Genomic DNA, 14,297 nt, shown 5'->3' with positions numbered 1-14,297 from the left:
TGAAGATGATGGACTGTTGGTCATCAGCCCAAGTAAGCTTGCCAAAATGTCTAAGAACCAGGATAAAACCTGTTGGAAATGTAGGGAGAAGGAGGGGAATTTTTTGCATATGTGGTGGATGCACTCCAAGATCAAAGCCTTTTGGGATATTGGTGGTGGTTAAGATGTTTATTGTACTGTTTTCTTTTTTGATGCACTTTTATTTCTTTTTTCCTTTCTTTTTGTGCTATTTGTTCTGTTAAGTGGTATAATTTTGGAAAACCTAATAAAAATTTTTTTTAAAAAAGATGTTAAAATATTTTTGTATGCCACAACTGCAGCAAGAATTTTGTTAGTGAAGAATTGCGAAACCCAAGTACCAACAGTGGAAGATTGGCAGATGAAGATGCATTTTTTTTGGAGTTGGACGACCTGACTGGAAGAGTCCGCAACCAGGAGGAGTAGTACCAGGAAGAATGAATGAAATTTAAAGACTATTTAGCTAAATGTGTTAAGATAACTTAATTGGAAAAGCTTGCAAATATTAGATAGGCTTAGGATTTAAACATGTAAGGATAGGATTTAAGATGTTTAAAGCTAAATTAGAAAGAATGAAAGATGTTAAGTGATCAAATCAACTTTTTGCAAAAATCAATTTTGGAAAACTGTTAAATTATATATAATGAAATTCAACCAAGGGGATTTGAGGAAGCCACTTAATAACATTACCAAGATTAAAACAGGATGTTATGTACGTTTGTTTTAAATTTTTGGAAAACTAATTTAAAAAATTGGGGGGGGGGGGGAGAAAGAAAGAAGAGGATAAGATTTTTTGAAGCTTAACCATAATCTGTTTGGGGACTTTGTGTGCTTCTGGCTATGGCGGCTTGCAATTCTCCGCAAGGTTAAGACTTTTCCGGTTTTGTTTTTAGTCTAACAAACTATGAGCGGTGAAGGGTCACCAAAACCTTCGAAAAGACGGATCACCAACAGTCCAGTCCTTTGGAGCTTGTCTTTATTGGCTAAAATTTGTTTGGTTGTAGACCAGTCCCTAAAGGTTACCATGGCTCTATTTTGGACCTTATCAAATGAGAGAAATTTTACATTGATAATATTTTTTGCCGAGACGAGGCACTAAAGTTATGTAAGCTGGCACAGCTCCTTTAAGGATCCTTTCTGGGCCCGCCTCCCTCCTCGTTCATTCCCCTTGAAAGAGTGCAATCCGAACTCCTCAGAGCCCAGAATTCCTAGATGCGCTTCAAATGCATGGGTCAGACTAGAAACAGGCACGATGAAAGTCGAGGCTCCTATTAGCCTAACATCAATATGTAAGTGGCTAACTCTGAAACTGCTCCCCTAAGGAATAGCCCCATTGACTCTGAGCGACCAGTTTCAGTCTGACAGGCAGACGGCTGTCTTAAACACTCTTCAGAAACTGGGCCTTGTTAACCTCACCTGGAGAGGGTGCACCTCCACAGGCACCTACCTTCACATGTGGTGGGAGTGCCCCAAAATCCAACCATTCTGGACGAAAATCCAACTTTTCTGGACAACAGCCACATGAGAAATATGTAAAATAACTTAAGCAAGTATTAGACATCACCCCAGAATTGGCCCTACTAAACATCTTCCAAGACAACAATGCCCATTTGCACCACAAAGAACTCATAACCCACCTACTTTCAGCAGCCATAAACACCATAACCAGACACTGGAGAGACCTGTCAGGAGTAAGCATGGACCAATGGTACCAAATAGTATGGGAAACAGCCTTACTAGAAAAATTAACCAATAAACTGAAACTGACACGGGGACAAACAGAAGACGGCTTTACCCTGGTATGGCTTCCCTTTATCACATATCACAGCCCAACAAGACAATGACAATAATCCACCAACAGCATACAAATCAATACGGCTAACCTGATTCAAAACACCCACCCACCCCACTCACACACGAAAACGAAGATCACCACAGCCTATCACAAACAAACAACCACACCCTAGGCCAACCCCAACCTCTCTCATCGCCAAAGAAACACAAGTGAACAGCACAAACAACACTGACACCAAACATTAAGCAAAATAGAAACATTGCCACCCGACCCCACCCCCACCCGTCTTCCCTCCCTCCACCCCCTTTTTTTCCTCCCCCTAATGTCTCAACAAATAAAACGGATTTGTAAAAATGTTACATGGAAAAAATACGAGAGACATTACCCTTACTTCTGTAAAACAAGAAAATCTTTAATAAAAATAATAATAATAAAAAAGAAACTGGGCCTTGCTCCCCAAACCCTCCTAACTATGGGCCTTGGCCAAGCTAGATCCGTGGTTAGGCAAAGAATCATGGGCCTAGAGAGACAACAGGACTGTACAAGGGTCCCAGATTATAAAATCATAGAAAACAGGAGCTATGTAGCCACTCCAGCAACATTATCTCTATTTCCTTACATCCAGAAATGAAAGAAGGACTTTCACTTTTGCTAGAAAGCTCAGCTTTGCCCTCACCGGCTCTGGAAGGCTCCTATAGAAGAGTCCTGTACGCACAGACACTTTGCACAAGTGTTATTAGGTTTCTGTCAGTTAGTTATAGCATAGCTTATTAAATAGCCTAGATATCTAGGATTTACTCAAAAGCACCAACAAACCTCGTAATTTTTTTTAAGAACAACCACCCCACAGCAGATATAGAGTGTTGTAGGAAGGGGGGGTTGCAGGTCACCCCGGGTGTCATCACTGAGGGGGGCAACAAAATGACAAAAATGCGTTTCTAAAGTAAATAACTAAAAATTGGGCTCACGGCACTTTTTTGAAAAAATATTTAAAACGAGTTTAATAACATCACCTGACAATTAATTGACCTCATGAACTTAACATAATACAGACTGAAACGTTTTAGTTCAACAAAATGCAACAAGCCGCAGCCAGGCTCTTATTTTCAAAGAATTGGAAAGGAAATTCTATACCCACAAAAGACCGGATTTGTAACTTATCTGAATTTATAGAAATGGTGAAATTAACAACAGCCACAAGACACCAGACAAATCAGAAAATAAAGCTAGAACGGCAATGTTTTGAAGGGTACACGAGTAAACACTATTCTAAGGAGAACATGTTGGTATGTTCGGATTAAATTTGTATAGAGGCCCTAGGAAAAATTAATATATTTAGAACATTAGAGATGAGATGTGTAAGATGCACTGTAAATAATATAAGTTTAAGGGATGATGAGTATTGGAGGAGGGAAGTCACATGGGTGTATGAATATTATTCTTTTTTCGCCTTTTCTTTTCTGTGAGATTATATGTATTTTTGTTGGTGTGAATGATCATTATTTATTTCATAAGCAGGCAAAACAAACTAGAAAATGCCTGTTAAGAAACTTTTTAGTTCAGTCAACAAATGCAACGCGACGCGGTTGAACTCACTTATGTAGCAGAGAGCGTAAGGATAAGGAAGGAGAGGGGGTGTTTATTTCTGCCTAAGTCTGTCTCTGCAGTTTGTACTCGAGAGAGTACATGCATGCTATTTGTTTATATTTCTACGTTAAGCCAAAACTGCAAAATGATAAATTAAGTAAAAAATTTCATTCCTAAGGAATTCCCAGCAACTAAAAAAGGTTTTAAGTGCTTATGCTCTGAAGTAAATAAACCAGAAAATAACACTTGCAACTTTACGTATCTTATTTTTCCTTCTTTTAATAATTTCAATGTGGGGGGGGGGGGTAACAAGGAGGGTAGGAGGCTCAGAGCTGGGCAACTTTTCTTCCTCCAGTTGGAAATGACACCATCAGCTACAAACTAAGCGCAGCAACTCCCAAAACATCCTGCAGTGGCTTCCGGTTCCAGTGTGCCTAAATGGAAAGGCTCCCACGACAGGAGATCATTAGCGAAGAAAAAACAAAGAGGGCAATTATCTTTGCGAATTCCCCCCAGAGACAGGGGGTAATGGCCTTCACTCGTAGTTTTTCTCGATACCTGGCTCTTGCTCTGGCATGGATTGCCATTAAGAAACAGAGGTTCTTCTGTTAATTAAGAGTTTAATTTGGACTAGTGTACAGACACCTCTACATTTCAAGGTCTTTATCTATTAACAGGATTAACACAGGTGGAAAGGAACGATTTTTTGACAGTATTCTTGTTGATATTTTCACCCCCTCCCATTGCAAGAATCTCCAGATCTGGTTTGAGAAAGGAGCGGGCGGAAACTGCTCTTCTACTCCTCCTCTTCTGCTGCTGCCTGCCTGCCTGCCTGCCTGCCTCTGTATGTGGAGTCTTCTCTATGTAGTGACTAGATGGCTGGGTGGGAGCTGTAACACTCATACAAAGCCAATAGTTCATTAGTTTGTAGTAGCTATTAGAAATAAAAGGAGTTATGCTTCTCAGCTAGCTTCCGCGTTATTTATACTCTGCTGAGTTTGGTGCTCACAATGCAATTGTGGGTCCAGTGCACTTGGACCGGCTTTCCAGGATTGGAAGGTCTCTGAAAGTGCTCCAGTTGTATAGCCCAGTCCAGGCAGAACCAGTTATTGAGCCCAGTCGCTGACATCGGTTGAAAGGCACACTGACAATTCTTCCCCTTTTACCTTCTTTAACGGCAGAGGAAAAATTGGGGTCATTTAAAAGCATCCAAATGGCTTTAGGATTGCTTTCCTGCAACCTTTCTCTGAGTATGGTTTTTTATTTAGGAACGTTTTTTTTGTTTTGACATCTTATAATTGGGGCAAAGGGTGTGTGTGAAGTCAGTGGCAGAGCTTCATGCTCCAGCACCGGGGGGGGCAGAGAGCAGGCGGGGCAAGGCGGGCACGCATCCCGGGGGTGCAGCCGCGATGGCACCCCACCGGGATCACGCTGCTGGGGCCAGTGCGCTCCCCCCACACTCCTCTTCCTCCGCCAGTGTGTGAAGTGCAGTTCCTTGGTGACATCTTCCCAAGCATTCGTATGGTTTCTCCCCTGTATGGAATCTCTCATGTGGTTTGACTAGGAGAGATCCCCTTCCCCAAAATCCTGAATTTGGAAGAACACAGGCTAATAGCTTTAATGGCTTTGCTTCCCCTTTTAAGGGACTCAAGAGTCCCAAAGTTTGTTATTGCTCAGAGAATCAGCTTCAGTGAAAGAAAGGCTGATCTTTTATTGTTCTGTTGCAACAGGTCACCCTCATAGGAGAGGTGCCAGAACATCTAATCTAGACCATGGGAGCGTTTCAGCCCTGTTCTTGAGTTTGTTTAAAATCTAAAACAGCTTATCTGATATTCCTTTCTTTGAATTTGTGCAGTTGAGGTTTGTAAACCTTTTTGTAAAAAAGCAGCACTAGAATTTTCACAGTTGAGTCCTCAATCCTTTTATTACTGTGCTTTGCTTTCTTCAAGCTGGGCTTTGTTTAAAACTTGCCATTTAGGTTTTGTAAATTCAGTATTAGAAACTGTACTTTTGAGTCCTCTACTTTTTTTCTATTAGAGGAACAAATAAAAGCGTAACAGCAGTACTGGAGGCATGTGATGGAGAGAATTATTGCTGTTAATATGCACTGCAGGAGAACAAGGCTTACCATTCAAAAGAGACAATGAGCACTTTGGATCTCCAAATAATTATCTTGGTCTTATCAATTATCTTGGTCTTTTAGAACTAGTGGCAAAATTTGATCCATTTTTACTTGCTCATATTGGTATGGACATTCTGGATCAAGCAATCCCTCTTATTTGTCAAAAACTGTATGTGAGGAAATTGTTCAGCTCATGGCAAAAAAAGTTAAGGATGCAACTCTGGCTGATGTGAGAAAGACTGGGTATTTCAAGCTTCTCAGTAGATTCCACTCCTGACATTTCACATACTGATCCGTTGACTTTAATTATCAGGTATGTATCACCTGAAGATCGTTTGCCAACACAGATCTACAGTTGAACACTAATTCAACCGTGCTTTCTCCTATTTTACTACTGAGCTTGAAATTGACTTTAGAAAATGCTGCAGGCAGTCTTATGACAACGCTGCCAACATGGCTGGCAAGTACAACGATATGCAGCAATAAATCATTGGAAAAAACCAATTTGCAAAATTTATTCCATGCACAGTTCACTCTTTAAATCTGGTGGGCAGTTCAGCTGTGGATTGCTGCCTTGATGCAGGGAACTGTTTTGGCAATCAATGAAATTTATACCTTCTTTTCATCTTCCACAAAGAGATGGGCAGTTCTAAAATCATTTTTGCCACCTCAGTCTAAAGTGCCTAAACATTTGTCAGACGCCAGGACGGGACGCACACACAAAAGCCACAGCAGCTGTTTTGGAAAGTTACAGTGCCATCATTGATGCCCTCAGTCATTTGTTCTGATGTTAATGGGAAGAGGGAGACCAAGCACAGAGTTAACAGTCTCCTGCAGAAAATGGAAGAACTGGAATTGTGTTTATGCTGCATTCTTGGACCCGGGTGCTAGGTCATTTTCACAAGGTCAGCAAAGGCCTTCAAATACCAGACCTGTTATTGAGTTCTTGTGCGAGTTTGTACAGTTCACGCCTGGGTTTTTTTAAAGGAAAATAAGAGATGATTTTGATGACCTTGAGAAACAAGCAAAAGCCACTTTGCCAAATGTCAACAACAAAACGAGACGAAGAGTGAGGGAACGGCAAACAAATGACAAAAATCCACCTGATGTCTTAGATAGGTTTAGGATAAAATCCTTTATTCCTACTCCTTAGAAAGAAGCAGTACTACGTAAGGTGATGTTGCACAATTATTTGCCATTCTTGCTAATTTGACAGCATCGAGGCAAGAAATTCAGCAAGTTGTTGAACCGTTGTTGGAAACATACCCACAGAACATATTGACCTGAGACTTCTGGATGAACTTTTGCACTTTCACCTGTATGTGACACAAAGCCATAGGCTTACAGCAGAGCACTATCTCATACAGACCTTTATCAAATTATATACAAGGGAAAATTCAGATAGCCTTTCCTAATGTGGAAGCAATCTTGCGGCTATTTCTTAGCCTTAGGGTCACCAACTGGTCAGGAGAGGAGAAATTTTCCAGAGACTTCACAATTGGAGTAGCCTAGGGCCTTCTCTTCATCTAAATCTGGCCCTGTGAAACACAACTACTACTAGCTCCTTGGTGACATCTTCCCAAGCATTCATAGGGTTTCTCCCCTGTATGGAATCTCTCATGTGGTTGAATCTCCCCAAAACCCTTAACTTTGAAGAGAGCACAGCTACCTTGCTGGCTTCTCCCCACTCGCGCTGGCTGCTCTGGGAAATGTTTTTCACCCTTCAGAAGCACAACTGCTCAGCCCTGGAACAAGCATAAAACAGATCCAAGTTGGAAGGAGGGGGGGGGTTCCAGACTGGAACTGTTTCTTCCAGAAACCCAGCTCGTTCCCCTGAGCACAATCTTGTCTAGGCTGCAGAAAGACACACACCCCACAAACAGCGTATCATGGGATGTGTTATGTCAGTACAGTCAATTACAACACACTTTACTTCCTAGAGTGGACAAAGACAGAGGGATGTGTAACTTCCTGTTCCTCTAATAAAAACAGAGTCACGCAGCCATTTTGTCTCTATTCAATTCCACACTCTGTTAAGTCTTTCATTTTGTTGTCGGCTGGCTCTCAGCCAGCAGCACTTGGGCCCATCCTCACAAAGGATGTCAAGCCACGTTATGTTTGTAACCTGAAGCTTAAAGCCTGATTTTCTAGATGTGAACTGTGAACAGCTTGTGAGTAAACTTACTGTTAATACTTTTAAAGACAGACTCACAAGTCTTTATTGCATTTTACGAGAGAGAAAAGGGGACACCAGGAGCAACCCACCTGGGCAAACCAGATTGGATTAGTCATTTTGCAGAGATTCAAACCAATCTATCAACAACTCGCTTCCGTGAAAATAGAGGGGATTTGCTCTGCTATGTCACTCACTAGTGTGGGTGAAGGAAGGATACTTAAACAGTATTTCCTTACCTATTATCCCAAACATCCCCACATGTTAAGTGGAGTGAAGAACTCAGTGACACAAAGCCTCAAGCAATCACTCCAAATCCAACCCCCAGATAGCCACATTGTACAGTGACACCAAGATCAGAGAAAGTCAGTGAGCAGGCAGGCATTCATCTCTTGGGAGAGGCATCAAGGGTCCTCGCAGGCAGTTATCCCACCCTGACAGGAGCCCCATTCTTGTGTTTAGCCTACATCTGTTCCTGCCTTGCTCGGAGAATAGCCCAGCCTTGGCACAGCAGCAGGAAGCAAATCAAAATGGCTGGCAGGAAGAGCCCCATTGGCCCTAGACCTAAAGGTTTCTAGAATGGCGAACAGCTTGGTTTTCTTTCTCTTTGACTTTTGAAGTTGTGTTCTTTGGAGCCAACATTTAAAAACCACACAAATCTATTTATTGGGAAGGACGTACTGTGTGTTATGGGTGGGAACAGAGAAGCAACCCCCATCAGACGTGTGGATTTGTGGGCTGCATACAGGCTCAATGCTCAGGGAGCAGGGCTAGCGGGCAGGAGACCCTTTCCTCCAAGGAAGGCCCGATGGGCCTGAAGGAACCAGCACCACCTGAACTGATGAGAGGTGCATTAGGCTGCAGAAGCCCACACTTGGAAGCAGAGAGCAAGGGGGCACCTCTGATGAAACGGAGGAACTAAAAGGACCTGTTTTCAGAAGCCCCAGCCATCGAGACAATGCAATGTTTAAGTAATGTGCTGATTGTCCAATCAAAACAACCCGGAGGTAAAGGATCTGGTGGACAGAAGCATCCAAGCTTTGCTGACACAGGTATTAAGGTTCATCCCTGCGGCCTTGAAAGTGTATAGCATCAAAGCGATGGCCACAATGGCCTATGCTGCACCTTTATGGGCTGCCTTTGCAAATCTCTCACCTTTAGAGTCACTTCAAAGCCAATTCTTACGCCGACTTCTAAAATTACCAACATGCGTAAGTAATGCAGCTATCCGCTTAGAAATGAAGATCCCCTCAGTGGAGTTAGTTATATGGAGGAGAGTTTTGATTTATTGGATATCCCTATGGCATAAACTCCCGAACCACTATCTCATTCAATGCATATGGCGAGATGACTTCACAAATTTGTGGTCAGGAAAAATCCATGCCAAATTGCTGTCCTATGAGATCTCGCCCACTGAATTGCTCAAACTGGATCTAAATGTGGCAAAAAGGTGTATAAATCAAAGGCTGGATGATGCGGAGCTGTACCAAAATTTCGTAGCTGGTGGTGGAGTCTGCTCGCCGTTAAATATCGGCATAACCCCTATCTACCGCGCTCTGTCCTACTTAACATCGCTTATGGCCGCGTCTCACCGATATGCCTTCATTAGAGCTAGGTTTAATGTCTTTCCAACAAACGTGCTGAGACATAGATTCACTAAGGGCCAAGTCCCTTCAATGTGTGCGTGTGAAATGAAAACATCTGAATCTCTACATCATGTTATGTTTATCTGCCCTTTGTACAGTTCAGCCCGTGCTAGTATACTAAACTCCATAATCCAGCCTATGCCTGACAAATCAGTAGACCTACAGCTTGCCTGGGTTCTTCAAGATGTGGATCCTTATATTACCCTACAGGTTGCTAAATTCCTAACAGCCGTCCTCTCGTACAAGAGACGGAATGGAATGTTAGTTGATTATTGATGGTTATAAGAATTTTCTATAATGACATCAGATATTGAGTTTAGTGTAGTGCCTAAAATTTTTAATCTTAAACTTTTCTTATGAATGGCTAATATCTGTCCTTGTGAGTTGTTAACTGTGTTATACTAACTTGTGGCTTGTACGAGTCCGCTGTTTTATTTGATTTGATTTGTTTTGTTGTGTTTCATGATGGGCGTAAAGCCGAATAAACATTTTGATCATGCAATGGGGTATTAAGGTTCAACAACATGGGTAGGAATTGCAAGTGGAAGACCTGAAGGAATCCAGAATAAACGCTACTGGATTTGCAAAGGATCTGAGGGACCAAGTACGCAAGAAAGCAAAAGCCAGAACCAAGGCCTAATTTAGCAAAATCATGCAGAAGGCAAGGTTCTATGAAAGAAGGGAAACCAAGTCAACAGATAGATACGCCTTAACAAGTCGCATACCAAAAAGGTGAAGGGGTTCACAGCCCTACTAAAGAGGAGCAACCAGGACAAACATGCCCAAGGCCTTGGCACAGAGCAGGCACTGGGAGCGCCGTAGAGATTCCATAGAGGATAATGTAAAAGGCCAATAAATGGCCGGGAGACTCTTTAGGAAAGAGATTTGGCGGCCAGCAGCATCAACACCTTGCTGACACACGCATTAAGATACAACAACATGGGTACGAATTGCAGGTGGAAGATCTGGATGAATCCACAATTAAAACTCTTCGAGATTTGCAGAGGATCTGGGGGACCAAGTACGCAAGAAAGCAAAGGCCATCGCCAAGCCCTATTGCAAAAAGCTCTACTCCTACCACACCTGCACTTGCAACTGAATCTGCCTCAACGTCTGATACTCCCCCGGAAGCGACGTTTCATGAAGATGTAGTGGATGGTCCTTCTTTGTGGCCTCAAATAGTTCCAGAGAAGTTAAGATTCTTTTTAATAGCTCATGACTATTATTTATCTTTTGAAGCAATCCAAATACTATTCTGTTATTTTAGATTGCACTCCTGATGTCTCACACAAGGAAAAACTTACTGTTAGGTTTGTACACATTATCAAAGAGCATTTTAAAGGCTTTTTTCCAGTTACTGACACTACTGTACAAGGACAAGTGATCTTTTGCTGGATTTTTTAAAATCTTCATATATCGAATTAGACGACATGGAAGGTCAGGGATATAACGGCGCAAATATGAGGCAAAAATATAGGCCTCAAAAAAAATAAAATCTTGGCTATAAAGCCATCTGCTTTCTACATTCCTTGTGTGGCTCACAGCCTCAACTTAGTGGTGAATGATGCCGCTCAAAGCTCACTGGAAATTACTTCAGGAAATATATGTATTCTTTTCCGGGTCAACGTCACGCTGGCAAATCCTCATGAACCAGGTGCCCCCTTTTCTCCTTAAGACCATTATCAAACATGCAATGGGGAAGTAGAGGCGTTGAAAGCACTTGTTTTAATATGGAAAAGGTTTACAACACCTTATATTCTCAGGTAACAAAAAAGGTAGTGACACAAGGAACATAGCAAGTTCATTGATGTTGAAATTGAAGTCTTTCAAATTCATTTGTTCTTTAATGACGTGGTATAACGTCTTATTGAAAATTATTGTTAGTAAAACCTTACAAAAGTCTGTCGTTCTTCCGGAAGCAGTTAAAATGATAGAGCAGGTCAAAAATGACTTGGCTTACAATACAGGAAGACTTTTCATTGCCTACAGCCACCCAATCTTAAAACAACTCCTCACCCACAATAATACAGCAACCAGACTTAACATGGACACTGGTACCAGAGCCTGCATTAAACCCAGATGCCAACTTTGCTGCCACATCCACCCAGACAACACCATCACTGGACCCAACATCCAACACACCATCTCAGGCCTGTTTAATTGCTCCTCTTCTAACATTGTGTATGCCATCAAATGCCAGCAGTGCCCTTCAGCTACGCCAAAGGGTAAATGGACATAAATCTGACATCAGGAATCACAAGACAAGAACAGCCAGGAGGAGAGCACTTCAATCTCCCAGGACATTCAATACAGGATCTCAAAGCAGCAGTCTTAATACACAAGAATTACAGAAAGAGAGGTTGCTTAATTACAACTTATTACTAAACTGACATGGAGGGACCTGGTCTGAATAGAAATATTGGATTCTTGTCTCATTACACATGCTAAAGCTGTTTTTGGTCATCTGCATACTATCCCCTGCTTCTTCCTGTAGGACTAATTGCAGTCAACAGGTTTACTATACCCATTGAATCAATTATCCATCTCCTACTACCCTTCTGAGAAATACCCCACCCCACCTTCCCACTATATATAAGTGGGAAGGGTCTACCCTTCTGAGAAATACCCCACCCCACCTTCCCACTATATATAAGTGGGAAGGGTCTGATGACTTCTGTTTCCGTGTCTGAGTAAGTGTGCATGCACGCAAAAGCTTACTCCCAGAACAAGTTGGTCTCAGTGCCACTGGACAATTTTTTTTTTAATCGTGTAGACTCCACGTTTGACGATATGTTGTTAGAAGCTATAACAATTGCTGAGTAAATAGAATGTGAAACTGAATTTACATACACCGCATGATCCTATGCCAGGACACGATTTTTCAGTTGAGTCTACCCATGAGCCAATTACAGATCCACAGAAAAACTTTGAATTTTTATTTGTTGGACACAGCAATCACAAAATTAAAGGTTTGAACTACTAAGTGAACACAATGACCATTTTTCATTTTTACAAAATATAGACAAATGGAGAAAATTAGCAGTGTTTCAATTTGCAACAGAAATTTGACTGCCGAAAGGGGGGCTGATATAGACGGAGAAGATTTATTTCACAAACGAAAAAAAGACACAAATCCAGTGGATGTTTTCAATTATATATAGTCAAATGATTTGACATCCAATATTTTCTAACTTGTCCATATCACTACAGGTAACGGTAGCTGAAGGTCAAAGATCATTTTCGAAATTGAAATTAACAAAAATTATTTAAGGTCAACTATATGAATCAAGGATCTGTTCAAGAAAATTGGAGATATGAAAGGAACATTTCATACAAAGATTACCATAATAAAGTACAAAAGTGGTAAGGACCTAACAGAAGCAGAAGACATCAAGAAGGGGTGGCAAGAATACACAGAGGAATTATACCAGAAAGATATGGATGTCTCATACACCCCAGGTAGTGGTTGCTGACCTTGAGCCAGACATCCTGGAGAGTGAAGTCAAATGGGCCTTAGAAAGCACTGCTAATAACAAGGCCGGTGGAAGTAATGGTATTCCAGCTGAACTATTTAAAATTTTAAAAGATGATGCTGTTAAGGTGCTACACTCAATCTGCCAGCAAGTTTGGAAAACTCAGCAGTGGCCAGAGGATTGGAGGAGATCAGTCTACATCCCAATCCCAAAGAAGGGAAGTGCCAAAGAATGCTCCAACTACCACACAATTGCACTCATTTCACACGCTAGCAAGGTTATGCTTAAAATTCTACAAGGAAGGCTCAAGCAGTATGTGGACCGAGAACTCCCAGAAGTGCAAGCTGGATTTAGAAGAGGCAAAGGAACCAGAGACCATATTGCAAACATGCGCTGGATTATGGAGAAAGCTAGAGAGTTCCAGAAAGACATCTACTTCTGCTTCATTGACTATGCAAAAGCCTTTGACTGTGTCGACCACAGCAAACTGGTTCAAAATTGGGAAAGGAGTACGACAAGGCTGTATATTGTCTCCCTGCTTATTTAACTTATATGCAGAATTCATCATGCGAAAGGCAGGGCTGGATGAATCCCTAGCCGGAATTAAGATTGCAGGAAGAAATATCAACCAACTCAGATACGCAGATGACACAACCTTGATGGCAGAAAGTGAGGAGGAATTAAAGAACCTTTTAATGAGGGTTAAAGAGGAGAGTGCAAAATATGGTCTGAAGCTCAAAATCAAAAATACGAAAATCATGGCGACTGGGCCCATCACCTCCTGCAAATAGAAGGTGAAGAAATGGAGGCAGTTTCTTCGGCTCCATGATCACTGCAGATGGTGACAGCAGTCACAATATTAAAAGACGCCTGCTTCTTGGGAGGAAAGAAATGACAAACCTAGACAGCTTCTTAAAAAGCAGAGACATCACCTTGCCAACAAAGGCCCGTATAGTAAAAGCTATGGTTTTCCCAGTAGTGATGTATGGAAATGAGAGCTGGACCATATAGAAGGCTGATCACCGAAGAATGGATGCTTTTGAATTCTGGTGCTGGAGGAGACTCTTGAGAGTCCCATGGACTGCAAGAAGATCAAACCTCTCCATTCTTAAGGAAATCAGCCCTGAGTGCTCACGGGACGAACAGATCCTGAAGCTGAGGCTCCAAGACTTTGGCCACCTCATAAGAGAAGACTCCCTGGAAAAGACCCTGACGTTGGGAAAAGATGGGAGGGCTCAAGAAGGGGATGACAGAGGACGAGATGGTTGGACAGTGTTCTCAAAGCTACCAGCATGAGTTTGACCAAACTGCGGGAGGCAGTGGAAGACAGGAGTGCCTGTCCATGGGGTCCCTAAGAGTCGGACACGACTAAACAACATGACTAAATAAAGATTGACAAACCTAGCCATGATCATCATTGAAAAGGAAGTAGCAATAGATACAGGGACCCTACCCAGATGCTTACTGTTACGTATTCAGACTG

General features: G+C 42.0%; 1 long non-coding RNA gene across 1 annotated transcript in view; it reads right to left on the bottom strand.

Annotated features, from left to right (window-relative positions):
- Positions 1-10,557, bottom strand: part of LOC310743180 — a 29,975-nt gene extending 19,418 nt beyond the window's left edge. The window contains exons 1-2 of the long non-coding RNA XR_014538859.1: positions 10,275-10,557; positions 5,409-8,763 (exon numbers count right to left, since the gene is read on the bottom strand). This is a non-coding gene — a long non-coding RNA (uncharacterized lncRNA). The remainder of the gene's footprint in view (positions 1-5,408; positions 8,764-10,274) is intronic.
- Between the last annotated feature and the right edge of the window lie 3,740 nt (positions 10,558-14,297).

Source organism: Podarcis filfolensis (assembly GCF_964270895.1).
Source record: "Podarcis filfolensis genome assembly, chromosome: 10".
Lineage (NCBI taxonomy): Eukaryota > Metazoa > Chordata > Lepidosauria > Squamata > Lacertidae > Podarcis > Podarcis filfolensis.
The sequence above is the reverse complement of the archived record's forward strand: the minus strand, read 5'-3'. Positions and strand labels throughout refer to the sequence as shown.